The sequence below is a fragment of the Schistocerca piceifrons genome, unplaced genomic scaffold (assembly GCF_021461385.2).
Source record: "Schistocerca piceifrons isolate TAMUIC-IGC-003096 unplaced genomic scaffold, iqSchPice1.1 HiC_scaffold_2356, whole genome shotgun sequence".
In the NCBI taxonomy this organism is placed as follows: Eukaryota; Metazoa; Arthropoda; class Insecta; order Orthoptera; family Acrididae; genus Schistocerca; species Schistocerca piceifrons.
Window position 1 is genome coordinate 6,408,854 of NW_025728290.1, and position 16,922 is coordinate 6,425,775.

A 16,922-nucleotide genomic window follows, 5' to 3' on the forward strand; every position below is an offset into this window, starting at 1 on the left:
CGCATAACTGTGTTGCTTTTTCAGAACATTGTTCAGTGACTGCGCTACTTTCATCTCTAAGTAATTTCGTTGTGGCTACACGTGTACTACTTAATTCTTGTGCAACAGATCTAATATCTTCACTACTGTTCCTAGCACAAGCCTTGATTTCCTCACGTAAGTGTTCTTTAGTATCATGACGTTGCACGGTAATGGCTGTAATCTGTTCACTAAGTTGTTTGTTCTGTTCGTTAAGGTTGTCGTGTTTTTCATTCGACTGTTTGAAACTTTCATTAAGTTGTTTCCACGATTCAGTAAGTTGTTTGAAATGGTTGTCGTATTTTTCATTAAGTTGTTTGAAATGGTTATCTAGTATTTCATTCCACAGTTTGAGAGTTTCATTAAGTTGTAGTGATAATGCCATATCTTGATCCAAGCCAAAATTAGCGACTCTGTTTTCTGTGCTGTGTGATGGTGAATCCACATGTGTCACGTTTTGTGTAACCATTTCGTCATTGTCTGATTCACGAAAAAGTTTGCTAATCGGATGTGCTCTGTTGGTCACTACATCAGAATCAAATAAATATGACATATTAAGAGTACATTGTTCACCTTTGTTAGAAACCTTTACCTGTTAGCTACGTTAACTTTGCAAATCAGGTGTGTCAATTTGGGCAGCGTTCATTGTAATGGAACGTGCCGCGTCATCAATTGTTACATTTACTGTGGACTTAATTGAATTTGTTTGCCCATCATTAGGATTAAAATCATTAGTAGTGGTCGGCACGCGCTGATTATCTGTAACTGGAGGATTATCATTATTACACTGAGTGTCGCTAGTATTATCGGTCAAATTATTCGAATCGGCTTTTTCACTCATTGCACATCGCGATGAACTGTTAGCACTTTTTCGCGGCATTTTCACAGATCAAAGCTAAGCACAAAATCAAACAAAGACAAAGCAAAAATGGAACAATTACAACAAAGAGCAATAAACTGCCGATGATCTGTGAAAGAAAGAGTGACAAGTTAGTAAATGCATTGCGCCAGATGCAAACTACATTTAGCATTATGTAAATAAGAGCAGATAAGTAACTGACTACCTCTCAGAAATTCACAAAAATACGATCCTGGCCGGTTGTCGACAAGTGTAACCTGACAAAGATATTTATTTCATAACCTCCCAACAGTAAGAAAAAAATAATTCTATAATTCACATTCAGTGTAACTGCCCAACAGATAAGTTCCGAAACCTATCAACAGTAAAATATATAATTATGTCGTTCACATTCAGTGTAACCTCCCAAAGAATAAATTGCGTAACCTATCAACAATAAAATGTGACTAATCTCTCAACAAAAAAAATTGTCGCTCACTTATAACCTTTCAGTAATGACTGTGAATTTAAACTGGTGAATTTTGGACGTCAGCAGTGCTGCGTCATGGCCCTGAAAGATCATTCCGAATAAAAAAGAGAAATTTCTTACCTCAATGAAGTCGCCGGATAATGCATATATATCTGCTCTTACAATAAATTTTTGTGGCACAGTCCAGTGCAATGCTGGCCGATAGATTTGTCATGTATGAAAGGAACCACTGGTTTTCCTTTGCAATAATCGGGATGACCAAGGATTGGAGAAATTTGTAAATTCTTTAAATTGAAATGAATGATTGTCAAAAGTTACTTTTTATGAGAAAGATTATTATTAAGAGATTTTTTAAACATTTACTTGGGACTTGATGTAACAATACTACATATGCGCGAGGCTGTTTTTACCTTACACTACAACGCTCAGGTTCCGCCATCGCTCCCCACGACCGGCCAAGCCAACTCCACACACAAGACTGCTCGCTAGCAACTACTTACTCCTACTGCTACACAGTTCCTACTGCACTCAACACTGCTCTTTTGTCCAGATTCTCTTATATCTTACATATCCCAGGTAGTGCGTGAGCAATACATCGAAATTACATCTGCTCGAGTGCGCTAACTACAAATTTCTTAATCATGGACCTCTTGCAAGGTTTCTATTGCTGTATACATGGAAAATATTGTCCTTCATTAATTTGCCAGCGTAGTGCCACAACTGAACTAATCGTTAAACAAAAGTTTATTATAAAGGAGACTGAAACAAGTAATTAATGATTTCAAATTTCTGTCTCATGTAAACATGGTTTATCTATTTGACTTATGTACGATAATCCAGAATAATTCATTGCAAGTAAGAATATAGTTTTCCTCCAGTATATGAAAAGTACATAATTAAAGTACTTAATTTTATTATTACCTTAATTTTATTATTACCTTACACAATATCTGACACTGTTCTCAAGTCGTTTGCTGCTATTTATACATAGTAATGTCTGTAGCATGTTATTCAGTTTACATGTAAACATTAGCCTGTTTGTTGTAAAAATGGTTGCCCAAAGATGGAGGACTATTTCTCTCGCCTGAGATGTAGTTGCTGCAGCAGTAGATGGTCGATGGATCTGTGGTGCAGGAGACTGACCATTGAGCCATAGGAAGTTCGCAATGACGGGGCGATATCCTTTGTAAATGAATAAATTACCTGAAAGGTGTTAATTACTTAAACTGCTGCTTCTATGCACCGAACTAACAATAAAGGTTCTTGAAATGCTTGTAACACAGTATTTAAACGGCCTCCACTACATTAATTCATAAATAAACACTAATTTTGTCATTAAAATGGACAACATCACAATAATTCACCTATGTAATGTGGGGACAACTTATTAAATATTTTTACTACCAAAATAAATCAGTGCTTGGCCTTCACAATAAATAAACTGGCACACACTGCAGTGTTCCCTGTCTGTTTCTCCTAGCACAAGAAGCTTGCCTTGTAGTCACCTTTTGATTAAAAAGTTCACTTTTCCGTCCATTCTCATCGCCTCTCCACTTATTTCAGTCGAGAGAAATAACTCTTATCTCGACCACTTACTGTCACTGCTATTGTTCCGAATCTCACATTCCCTTGACGAAAAACCTTGCTAGTTGTTGTTCTTATGTCGTCTTGTTTTAATTTTGCTTAACAACCGGAACATACAAACCTTAATGACTCATTATAACAACGAGTCTGTCACGCAGCTTCAGCAAAACTTTCTTTTTGCTTATCACAAAATTTCCAAAATTGGTTTTCACTCTCTGTTATTCGAATCTCCACTCAGCATTTACTATCTGATAATTGTCAGCAGCTTCCTTCCATAAAAAATGGACTAATGTCTTTACTAACAGAACAGACACGTTCTCTCTCTCCATGTTACCATTTCAGACCCCAAAACCTGTCTTCCTACACGATAAAATTACACTGATAATTTGTAACCTGTTAGGCCATAGCAGTTTCTACTTACAGTTGTTATTAAACCTTGAAGGAGTGTGGGGTACTTTATGGCTACCTTTTGAAAATATTGTATTGTATTGTTATTACATACTTTATATTTTAAAATGAAAAAAAATATTTGTTGTGTTTAGAGATTTCTTATACCAGATCACATGATTGATGGTTTGGAAGTTTTCAGTAAAACGTAACCTAATAATGTTAATATTAGTAGTAAATATTACTTCCCACAATAAATGTCACATTAATACTTTCAAGATGAGGAGTCTTTTCTCGTCAGTATATATTTAAAAAGAGTTGTGAATAAAAGTGAACGGCAATTAACAAAATTATATTATTCAAAATTTTTGCTTGTGATCATAGAGCAGTGCCACATTCTCTATTTACACATTACAGAAAATATCTTCATACTACTTAGACTGCGTTAAAAGATATTTTCAGGTTCAGGAGGCTGCAATTTAAAAAGAATTTGTTAATAAAAGTTAACAACAATCAAGGAAACTACTTTTTTGTGTGTATTTATTTGTGGTGGGCCTAAAGTATCGCCCTCTCCTGGATACTGCATTGGTACTGCTACGCTTAAATAAAATTTTACGTTATTTTCAACACAACAAAACACATTATTATAAATTAAATTGAATTCATTTATGAATACAGTTTTGCTGTAATTTAGCATTTTCTTTCTTTTGAATGGAAACACACATTACATATTAGTCTGCATTAAAACTATATATCATAAATTAAAGGTATCACACAACTTATAGACGAGAAATTTTTTTGTCACAGATTGAAGTTATTTGCGGAGTGTAGGAGAAGACTTATGAAATATGTTTCATTTGACAGGAGAATTTTTGTTATGTATATGATGACTATATTACTTGAGTTGCTGTGATGATATGAATATCATTATATTACTTTAAAGACATGTTTTATTCATTTAAGAGTGCTAGAGAAACTTTAGATTGAGTGACTTACAATCAAATACCTTAATGACTCACTACAATGTTGATGGCATCACTATGTGTTTTGACGACTTGTTGTTGTTGTTGGTTATGTGGAGACGTTCTTCTACATGTATTATTGTTGCTTTAACAGGATTAATAAATATCTTGTATACTTAAAAGCTGTGAGGGTAAATTAATACTTCTGTCTATGATACGTACACAAAGTCTGAGAATACTCGAGAATAACTGAATGTCAGCTTTGAGTTTCATTTGGGTAGATGCTACCTTACTTCTACACAAGTTGTATGATTTGAAACTTAGAAGCAGGATAGATTAATACAACTCTTGCTTTCAGAAACTAAAACCTGAGCGACTAAAATTTACTTGCGTGACTTTGCGCTGTGAATTTTCAGTGGTCATACGTTCATGATTATCTGTAGTTCCTTAGAATCGTTCAAATGAGTTATGATGTACATCTCTTTCAGATCTGGCATTTACATATTTGCTACTCTATTCTCTACTGCTTATTAATAGAATCATATTTAGAGAAGAATTATACCTATGCAAGATTAGTCAAATTATTTTTCTGTCTTTTGTGAATGATATGCTATTCTACAGGAGTAATTTATAATCAGCGTAAAGATTCAGTTTACTTTGAGTCTCATATTGGGTGTAGCAAATCGTTTGACTATTCATGTGGTTACGTACTGTATCTGTTCTCAACTGCTAATTTGATTCTTTTTGAGGAAATACAGTTTTGGAGTTCATGTGGCTTTTTAAAATAAACTATACTGTAACTAATGATGGATCAAGATCCGATTATCAGTCACGCAGTTATGATTGGCAGTGGGGAAAATCAGGAAGTCTCTGGAGTGTACTGAAAATGGTCAATCCCCCACACCCATTGTTCATGACGAATGACACAATTATTCTGTGTTGTAGGGTACGAACCTATCTAAACCTCTTGTGGGTGCTACATACATTGGGATTAATGGTTATCGTGATTTTGCTTTATTTATTAATCCTTGGACGAATATACTGGAACTGAAATATTTTTGTGATCTGAGAAGGCATGCAGTGCTCTTGGACCATGACCGTTTACGTTTTTTCATGTCTAATCCCATTGGAAATGGTAGCATCAGTCGTAAATATTGAAATTCTTTATATTGCAGGCCAATTTTGGTCTATGTATGACCATCTTCAGTGGAAACTATTTGGAACTTTTATGCTCATATCATAACAACTTTACATTTTCTATGAGCTGTAACATGTACTGTGATGATTACTTCTGACAGATACCTTCACTTTTACTACACGGAATAATTTTGGATTTATAGAAGAGCATATCTTAAGTTCTGGGTGCCTTTGTCTACTAGCAATGACTATTTACTGTTTGCGATTAATATCAGCATTTTGGTGATTAGCTTTAGAATACTTTGAGTAGCTGTGAGATACTTTGATTTTGAAGAACCGCCTCAGCTCTTTTTTTGGTCCTTGATCAACTATTGGTTGTTGAGGAACAATATTTGATACTATAATTCTACATTTTAGCATTTGCGGTGGTGTACAGATGTTCTGGTGTCGTGGTAGTACATAATTTCCTTACTGATAGTTGCTTCATTCATATTCACTACATCTCCACATTGCCAGAGAAAAAACGTGGTACATCTGGAAACACGACGTCGACTGTGGCCTGATGACTGCAGAGGCAACCTAGGGGCAGGAAATACACTTATAACGGTTTCAATGTCGTCCGCCAACAGATACCCTAGTGGCATAGCTACCACAGTGGCACCTCTTCCTGCCATGTCATAGGGAATGCTCACTGCCAGTGGTGCAAACGCGTGAAACAAGCAGGAAACCATGCCACGGGGACGCACTCGTGCTTTCTGCAGCCAACTGAGCGAGTCTTAAAGGAGTCAGACTCTGGTCTTCCGAGAGGCGCGATGTTATTTCGGAGAACTACCACAGAAGTTCGAAGTGCTGCGTCAGCTGTACAACGATGTCGGTATCAGTGGTTACGTGAACATCCTCACACACCTAGTCGAGGTCCTGGACGTCCACATAGCACAGACGCTCGCCAGGATCATCGTACTGTACAGGCTGTAGTGGTAGATCGTTCAGTTACCACAGGACAGATAAGAGAGTTTGTGTGCCCAGACGTGTAAACACGAACTATTGGAAACCTATTATTAGCAGTGGGACTATAGGTCCGCACAGCTTTAGGCCGTCTTCCACTCATGCCACAGCATTGATGTGTGTAGCACGTCTAGTGCTGTCAGAGATCATTTGGAAGCTGAAATGGAGCGCCGTGGTCCTCAACGATGAGGTCATCTTCTGACTGTATGCAAGTGATGATCATTTGCGCGTAAGACATGGACGTGGTGACCGCTATCTCGTGGAGTGCATTCGTTCAAGACACACTGACCTCACACGAGGCCTTCTGGTGTGGTGTGCGATAAGCTGCAACTCTCGTTCATCTTTGGTGCTTGTTAAGGGGACGATAACCTGCACTCAATGGGTACAGGGTATTGATACACCCGTTCTTTTGCTGTTCGTGCAACATTAAGGTGATGTATTGTTTGAACAGGATAATATGCTACTCGTCAACCAATAATTCTTGCAGAACTATGTGAATTGGTCGAGCAGGCGTGGGATAACATATCCCAGGATAGTATTCGCTCTCTGTACGAACGACTGGATGGCAGAGTTACAGCCTGTGAAGAGTACAACACGTACTAATATGGGTGTTTCAGCATAGCTCGATGCCTCCCAACCGTTTGTGCTACTGACATGCAAACACAATCGTTTCATGTACTCCATATGCACTGATGCAGCAATAAATATTGACTGAATTGGAAACGTCCATAAGTGTGTACTAATTTATTTTCAGCTGTGTATACGGGGCATGAAGTTGCCATACTGAAGTATGTTCATTAATTCGTTGTCTCCTCACTTTTTGCAATATGGGCAGAATTAATGGAAACCAGAGAGAGACGAGGATTAGCATAATGGGTAGAACTACTGACAGGAATGAAAACCTTAGGGCTGTGTGACAACCAAGCACAAGTGTCACTCTGTTTATAGTGATTATCGTAGGGTGTTGAATAATCAAGTGGAAAGTGTTGACGTTAGTAGCGCTACTGTTTTAATTTAGGAAACAAGTTTTGTCACTGTGACTGGAGTCTGAAGTGAGACGAAGTTATGGATCAATTTGAATCCAATGTCACATGTGAAATTTTGTCAGATAACTCTGTACCCACTTCTATCTTCAATGTTCGAGTTCAATAGCAGACCATCCCCTCACTTAATTTTGGTCAGATAAGGATAGTTTACTGTTGGAGACAATGAAAGGCTTCAAGGAACACAAGTCCGATCCGTAAGAAGTTAGATGCGCGATTAGAGACTAGTAGGCTGCATAAGAATTAAAGGAACAAATCCAGAACTCGGGAGGTACATTTGGATTTACTGGGAAGAACATTTAGAGTAGGTTTAGTGAACACACTAATTAGATGAGGGGAGATTTAGTCTGAATATGATGCGAGAAATACTACTGTTTGACAACAAACTTGTTACAATCAAAGGAAGTGAGGTTAAGTTAAGGAAAGCTTGGGGAAGAATAGAATAAATCACTGCAAGAGGATTTAATTGCCATATGAGAGGAATATGCAAGAGATTAGACAGATATTGGAAACATTTAAGTCTGTTCGAAGTCAGGAAGTTGTGCGTCAGATTAAGGAGCAAGCATTTTGTTATGCAATACTCATACAAAACTAAGCAGAGTGCAGAAGTTTAAAGGGCAACATCGAAAAATTAATTTCAGAAAACAAGGAGAATTACAGGGGACCATTATAAAGGTATAAACTTACAGCTGCGTTAGCCCACCTGACTGTTAAGGTCAAGCTGAAGGCATATTTCACAGCGTAACCTGGCGTTAGTGTTTCAGATGCTTTCAGTTCACTTATAAGTTTTATATTGGACAGATGTACATTAATAAGAGAAGACGAGAGTTTATAAAACTCAAATAAAGCTTCAGACTGGGAGGGCCGCTTTCTCACTATCCTTTAAACAATCTGTCCACCTACCTGGATAGGCTTCAGGTCGTCTTCCCCTTCAATCTGCCTTGCTATATACTGGTTTAGACGACAAACGTAGCATTGACAAAATTCTACTACATACCTACTGCCAAAGGCTACATAACTCCGGTCCATGAGCAGCATCTGAAAGTTGATTAGACTATCGAACGTTGAAGATTATTGCATGACTCGTTTGAAAAATGTCTAAAATTTTCTGTAAGCTAGTTCATTGTCTTCAGAGGACAGGAAATGGCTATCAAGTTCTTATTTAATATCCCGACACTAATTATGCAATGCTACTGACTGTCACTGTGACACGTTCACACCAAAAACCAGCCCGAAGATATTTAGTCCGACGCGATAATTTAAACGTGGTAAACAGTCACTGACCCAAGACGATTTTCGAGTTAACTCCGTCACTCCTTCAGTAGTTATATTATACGGAAGTGCTCGCTATAATGTCTCACAATCTGCACCAAAAACACTACGTGGAGTTAATACACGACATGAAAGGTTCACTTGCCAATATCTCATAAAATAAACCACTCACAACGGCCAAACATTCACCAAATGCACAGTATTGTAGTTAATTTTCGTCAACGACACGAGAACCGTTCAAACGATCGCATTTCTCCATTTTGGGACAAATTGATCTGAGCGATTTAACTTACGGGTTTACCAGAAGGCAGCTTTTGACACATAGATCTGATGCACAAAGCTCTACATAAACGCGCGGAAAATGCTGAACTGTTGGCTAGTATGATAAGCAGCCAATCAGATTATCTCGAGCACTTCTCTACTCCCGGTATTTCTAATGTCAGCCAATCAGCTCACCAAACGTAATTTAGACTAGGAATCTCGTAATTCCGAAACAAGATAAAGTGGAATGAAAACACAATACGATACCTTTCTACAAATTAAATTAGTAATAAATTTAATACCAAAGTCCCTTCTGGATGCCTTTTACTAAATCAGTCTCACAGGGACATACTTCATAAATTCCCCTATTACACAGCAACTTTCTCACGCATATATTTTCATAACCTTAGTAAAATATCATATTCTGCGTATGTCCTCCATTCACTCTCTCATTCTCTCCAAAACACTCACACAATCAGAACAGAGTGAAATAATAATTTTTCAATGTAGTGGTAATTACGACAGGAATCAGCGGCAATGAAACTAAAGAAAATTCCAGAAAATTTGATTGTATGAACCTATCGTCTTGGTTGAAGTTTCAGTTGAAACTATAAATGAATACACTACAGTACCTAACTCGTTTTCACAAGGTTACTACGTGTTTCAGATAAAAATTGAAGTTATTGCTTTGAAATTTTAATGGTATGGTTCTGTTATATATAGAATTTTGAACATAAACTACGAAAAGATCCATTAATATCAAATAGTTCGTCTTCAGATTCATAGAGAGTATGTGTAACGAACTGCACGAAGGCACCGTATGAAAGTACAGCAGCCCAGTGGCCGACGTCGGCTTTAGAACCCAAATCCGCTCTCCTCCTGGACCCACGGCAAGCTACGGATACAATACAAGAGGACAACTCGTAATATTTGCTACAAGCTGGTTGGGAGAGTTGTCAGGTATTATTGTTTCAGTAGAAGTCAGGTGTCAGATGAAGAGTTTGACTGAGACGATGAAGGTAAACCGAACCTAAACCTCACTATAAGAGGTGATGGACTCCTCTAAGTGGGAAACTATTGAACTTGGAAATCGTGAACAGAGGAGGAATGCCAAGATTAAATTACAAACATTTCCTGTAAGTATGCGTATCTCAGGTCTTTAGTAATACGTAAAATAACAGTAATTGCAGTTATTGCTTAGAACAGTTACATTTTTCTGTTCCCCTAACATTTGTTCAAAATACTGGATTCATTTTTGGTTATTCATGGAGCTATGTACATGCGGACTTGAAATTACGAGTCATGTGAAAAACTTCTTCACTTATTGTTGTCTGTATGTTGATCTGAAGCGGCTCAAGTTAGAGTAAAACATGAAATATTAATGACACAATATCTTAATGAATCTAATTTTACAAATCAGCATAGTTCTTTGATAATACGCTTTTGAAACAACCGTTTCCATTTAATTCATGCAATCTAAGTAAACTGATTCACACCTGCTTAATGAAATTAACTTCACATTTATGTTCATTCGTTGTTGCTGGAAACTGCATAGATGACCTCAAAGGAGTTTCATTATTCGGATCCCAGGACAGAGTGGATTCATTAGTATGATTGTCACTGTTCTGGCGTAACCACAAGCACCGGAACAAAGACGAAGATACGGAACGCTAGAGCAGAGAAGGTGGTGAGGAAACTGCGGTCAATGGTGTTCGGAATTGGACCGCGCCACGCCAGGCGCACCCCGTGCAGCAAGTTCAAATGGCTCAGAGAACTATGGGACTTAACATCTGTGGTCATCAGTCCCCTAGAACTTAGAACTACTTAAACCTAACCATCGTAAGGACATCACACACATCCATGCCCGATTGAGGATTCGAACCTGCGACCGTATCGGTCGCGCGGTTCCAGACTGTAGCGACTGCAGCCGCTCGGCCACTTCTGCCGGCCCTGCAACAAGTGCATATAGACGACACTCCTCCTAGCCTCGGCTGCTCAGATCGGCAACGGTTCGCGGACGTTAGTTATCAGTGACATGTGTCAACTAGCCTGAACAGTTCGGGTATCAAGTGAAGAACTGTCAACTGCTTTGTACAAATAAAGCTACTAATACTATTTGTTTCAATAGTTGCATAGCATTCCGAGAACGCTGCATCCCTTAGGCACCCAACCAGCGACAAGTGGGCAAGACCCCACAATGTTTCCACGGTCAGCATGTAAACTTCACTTCAATATCCAGGCACCGTCATTATCTTCAAAGCTATGTTAGTGATGGTTATTAGAAAGCTAGTACCACCTTATGAAACAGACGTCAGTTTACTTAGAAAACGTTTAGAAAATACAGACCTGTTAGATTACGTGTTCGATAATAATCTTACAGAACGAGAGGACTAAAAAGCGTACATGATATTAGATGAAACATCCGACAGATGAGAATTGTGGTTTGTGCTGGGACTCGATACCAAGCTATTACATTTGTACTACTGGACAGCTCAACAATAGAACATTTCACAAGGAAGGCAAAGGTCCAGGATAAAGTCTTGTTTCGCACCGTTTTTCCGGTATTCTATCTTGCCATTGAATAAGAGATCAGTTGCAGAATAAAATGTTCATGGTATGATATATCTTCAGTTGTAGTAACCCATAAAATCTTATTAGCTGGGTACACGACAGCTACAACGAGCAACTGTTTGACTGAAAGGCTGCCCTCACCTTGGCAGCAACTGATAATATCAGCTGTATAATCAATACCTTTCCCGTTTGCATTCCGTTCAATAAGTACCAGGTACATTATTCATTACAGGAAGAATTCTTTCTGCTGTTTTGTTAGGACTGGTCTATAAGAACGAAACTTCCACAGTTCTGGTAAATACAAGATACGAATACAAAGTATTAGGTTATTTATACTGCTACGATTAACGACCAACGATAAAATTACGTCCTCAAATGGTTTCCGTTGCTTTCTTGATCAATCTCTTTTCAAAATCAATGCTGCCCATTGTCTTGGAATAACTGTGGCGTCATGCGCCTGCACTTAATAGGGACGGCATAAGGAAGAAATCGAATCCATTTGGCAGTGCGGACCGAGTACAGAGCGCCTCATAAGTATCAAAAATTTTAGAACTGAATGTAACACTTGTGTCCTCACACCTTGTCTCACTGAACGTAAGCGACTTCACAGTTCACGGATATCGGTACCAAATAGCTTTCCCTCCCTGCTGAATTCACCACTTCGTTGTCCACATTCACTCATGTCATGGCATGTGGCACTTCAGTCATTAATCAAAGCAATACTAACAGGGATAGGTGATGGATGGGGTGGGAGGGGTACTTTATGCCCCTGTTACGATAATCTTGTAATCCAGTAGATTACTTTATACCTTAAATCTTTGAAGCAACATTTGTTACTTTCAATTAGTTCTCCTACCAGGTTTCATAAATGTTTTAATTTTTTCAGTTAAACATAACCCAATAATTTATTTCTTAGCAGAAGATGTCACCTTCCCAGTGAATGTCATGTTCAATATTTTCAGGTTCAAAGCCCTACTCACACATCAGTATCTCATTAAAAAGTTTGTTGTTAACACATCAGCAACAATTAACAGATTTTGCGTTTGCCCATTTTTTTAAGGCAGGTATGAAGCAGCGTCCCTGGTAATGAGGGTTATGGGAAATAGGTTTATGTTGCTGTAGTTAAAGTACGAGCCTGATTGTGGAGTGCCAGAATACTCGAAAAATGCAAAAAATCCGCAGGCAAAGCAATCACAAATCATGTTGTGGAGTGGCAGAACACTCATAAAATGTTAAAAATTCGCAGGCAAAGCAATCACAAATCAGATCATACTTATGCCGCATGCCACGATACGAGAAAGCAAGCAGTGAGAAAACTTAAGTCACAAGAAATCCACTGTTTTAATCACTGTATGTCACTTTGTATCTTTTTGTATTCGGCTAAAAGTTGGGAGAAGCTGTATGAACCGTCAATTAGGGCGATTCACAAACAGCAGCTTGAGTAATCACATTATTCCAAAAACGTTATCGTGGAAGTAGGGGCCAGGACGTGCCGGTGAAAATACACACATTGATGAGGTTATCTTTTATTTTAAAAGGCTTTCTCAGTAATAAATTTTTAAATCTGGCATTTCTTCAAAAATATAGCTTGACAATTTTCATTATGAAAAGGAGATTACCAGGTATGACTTTAAAAACTTGCCAATAACGAGATTTTACTTTAAATGCGAACATTTTAGGTTAGGCTTTACCATGACTGTTATTGACATTAAATGAAACAACAAATTTACTTTTACCAGTCACCGTTTTATTTATTTCCATGACGCGTTTCAAAGGTTTAAACCTCCATCATCAGGTAGATTTACATTATTTAGTATGACATTTGTGTGTGTGTTGTGTTACGATTTTTGGAGGAACTTGTGGCACTGCCTACTGGAGAAACAAGACACTATTTCAGAACATGGGTTTGGATTTCTTCTATTTCACATTTAGAGTTAATCTGCCCAGTCAAGCAATCAAGGCTGTTTTCGAGTACAAAAACAGTGCAGAAAAGGTTGAAATGAAGAACACATACACTTCAACAGTAATTGTCTCAAGAATAACGTCATTCCAAATTATGTCAAGATTGACATCAAAACAAACAGGACAACGACAAAGAAAGCATTGGAAAACGCATGAAAAGTCTGGGCTAAAAATGAACTGAAAGAAATTTATATTCAAAAAATGTTCAAATCACAGCTTTATAATGCAGAATTACAGTTGGTAAATTTGCTTCATAGACTAGAATATGATTCCATAACTAAAAAAGTCAAAAAGTACACCGAGTTCATCGAACAGAAACAAAAGCTACACAGAAAACTAGCCAATCTTATAAAGCAACAATTACCTCCCAATCTGAACCAAAACAGCCTAAAGAAACACACATTTTACACACCTATCCTCATGAATACAAACATAATATTCACTGCAGAAGAAGAGGCACTACTCTTCAAAGGTTTAAAACACAATTTCAAGCTCCACTGGACCAAAAGAACCAAGAAAAGCTCATCACTTGTGTCACACAGATCTCGACCATCGCCTCTAAGAAGCAAAATGACAGAATAGCATCCTGCCACAAAATTAACGAAATCATTGAAAAGGAAATTGCTAAAACCATTCCCAGCATCCAAGAAAAGAGAAGAAGCCCTTATGTATACCATTAAGACTAAATTAAACATGAATAATGCAATAATTGTAAGAGCTGACAAGTGCAACACAACTGTTGTAATGGACAGAGAAACATACACAGAAAAATCTTCAGACTTCTTCCAAACCAGCAACGTAACAGGAATACCTAAACATCCAAAAGCCAGAATACAAAAAGAGATTAAACACATTTCAAACAACATCAACTTTATACTCACCACACAAGAAGCAAGAAACATTGTTAGAAGGAGCACACAAGCACTTTGCCATAGATCACAACCAAAGATCCAAATCAGGCCTATAGTGAACTATAGGAACAGCCCAATATTCAAACTCAATAAAATGCTCTTCAGAATTCTCAAAGAAGCATACTCATTCAATAATGAGAGAACACTTAAAAACAGTACAGAATTCAAACAATATGTAAAAAAACATACAAATACTTGATGGAGCCACACTTTCCTCATTTGACATACAAAACCTTTATTTCTCCATGCCAATAGATCCCACACTACAGATAATCAGTGCCAACCTTCATAAACACAAAAAAATACCTTCAACTCACATTACTGAACTAATGGACCTGCTTGAATTCACACTTTCACACAGCTGTTTTAAAATTTGACAATAAAATCTACAAACAAACAGCTGGTCTGGCAGTGGGCTCAAATCTTTCCAGACTGCTAGCAGAAATATTTATAAGTAACCTAGAAGACAAAACCCTGAATTCCAAACACCACTTCCTCAAAAACATCATCTTCTACTACAGATATGTAGACGATACCATCATTTTAATCAAAGGCACTAAAGATGACATCAGTGAGTTGAACTAGTTTTTCAACAACTCCAATGAAAACGTAAAATTCACGGTTCAACACCAAAAAGATGACAGTATAAATGTCCTAGACCTTACCATTGGAATAAAAAATAACAGACATCAGTTTGAAATTTATCAGAAGCCTACCACAACACATACCACAATCCACATCTCCTCTTGTCACCCCACAGCACACAAAATGGCAGCATTGTGGTACATGATCAATAGAGCTATCCGGCTACCACTCTCTGAAGACAAATGTGATCAAGAATTTGTAATAATAAAACAAACAGCTATGAAAATTGGTTATAACAGTTCCACAGTAGACACCCTAAAACACTATATATAGGCAAAGCAATCACAAGACAAAAAACAAAAAGAAAATAACATCTTTGATACAATACCATTTCTAAGTAACATTTCACACCAGATTGCCAATGTCTTCAAACGAAAAGGCATCATCATATCCTTTACAACAGACAAGAAGATTGGACAGAAGTTACCCCGCATTGGCACACGAAATCCACTTCATCACACAGATGTGTACAAAATTGAATGTTTGGACTGTGACTGCTTCTACATAGGCCGGACAGGCAGATCATTTGAGATTAGATTTAAGGAACACATGGCAGCACTAAAAAACAAAAAATACCACACATCTGCAATAGCCACCTACCTGCATGAAACAAAACACCATGTTAACAACAGAAGTATTAGCATCCTACACATCCAACCAAAAGGCAGAAAACTAGACATCCTTGAAACACTCCAAATGTACAAACACCAAACAAAACAACTGGGATCCATCTTAAATGAAAAAAATGACAATATTTACAATAATATCATCTCTGTTTTCAGCAACTGCCTACACCCTTAAAATTGCGCACACACACACACACACACACACACACACACACACACATACCTTAATACTTACCATAAATACTGACAGCCGCCAAGAGCACAAGAGACTGACTTCATTTACAGATAATTCATCATACTAACAGCTTGTACCCCTTATCAGCTTGAATATGTATATGCATCAACTACTGGCACAAATTGTGTATCTATCTGCATATTTTAAAGCATTAACCAACGTATTACCCCAACCTTGTACTACCCCTTGCCTTGTAAATGTTTGCTCTCATACAATCACTCTATCCAACCTCTCTCTCTCTCTTTCTCTCTCTCTCTCTCTCTCTCTTCCTCTCCTGCTGCCTCCAGCCTCTCACATCTGTCTATTGATCCCAATCAAATATTGTCATCTATGTATAATTTTGCTGCTGCAGCCAATATGATTGTTGTACCTAGTCTGTAGCATTTCACCCGATTGTCATTAACAAGAATGAAATGTAAGCCATTTTAACATTTCACCTGATTGTATAAACGAGTGCGAATGTTAAGCGGTTTTAACTTGTCAAAATCTTATTTATAAGCTACCTGAAGTACACACACATATCTTCGACACCTGAAAACAAACACCTCCAAATCCTTTAAATATTTATTCAGTAATAATGTTACGATGTATATTCTATGTACTTTGCGATTATGTCTTGTCTTTTGCTGTACGAACCTTGCACCCAGCAGATTTCAGACGCCATATTTGTTTGCAAATGTGACAGTATACATGTGATGTGTTATGACAGCGAATAGGAACCTGTGACCACTGGAGGTACTCTATTTTACTTATTTGAGGCTTACCATTATATATCAGTTTAAATTTTTGTCAGAAGAAATCCAAAACCATGTTCTGAAATAGTGTCTTGTTTCTCCACTAGGCACTGCCATAAGTTCCTCCAAAAATCGTAACACAACTCACACACACACAACTGACATACTAAATAATGTAAATCCACCAAATGACGGAGGTTTAAACCTTTGAAATGGAAATAAATAAATAAATCGGTGACTG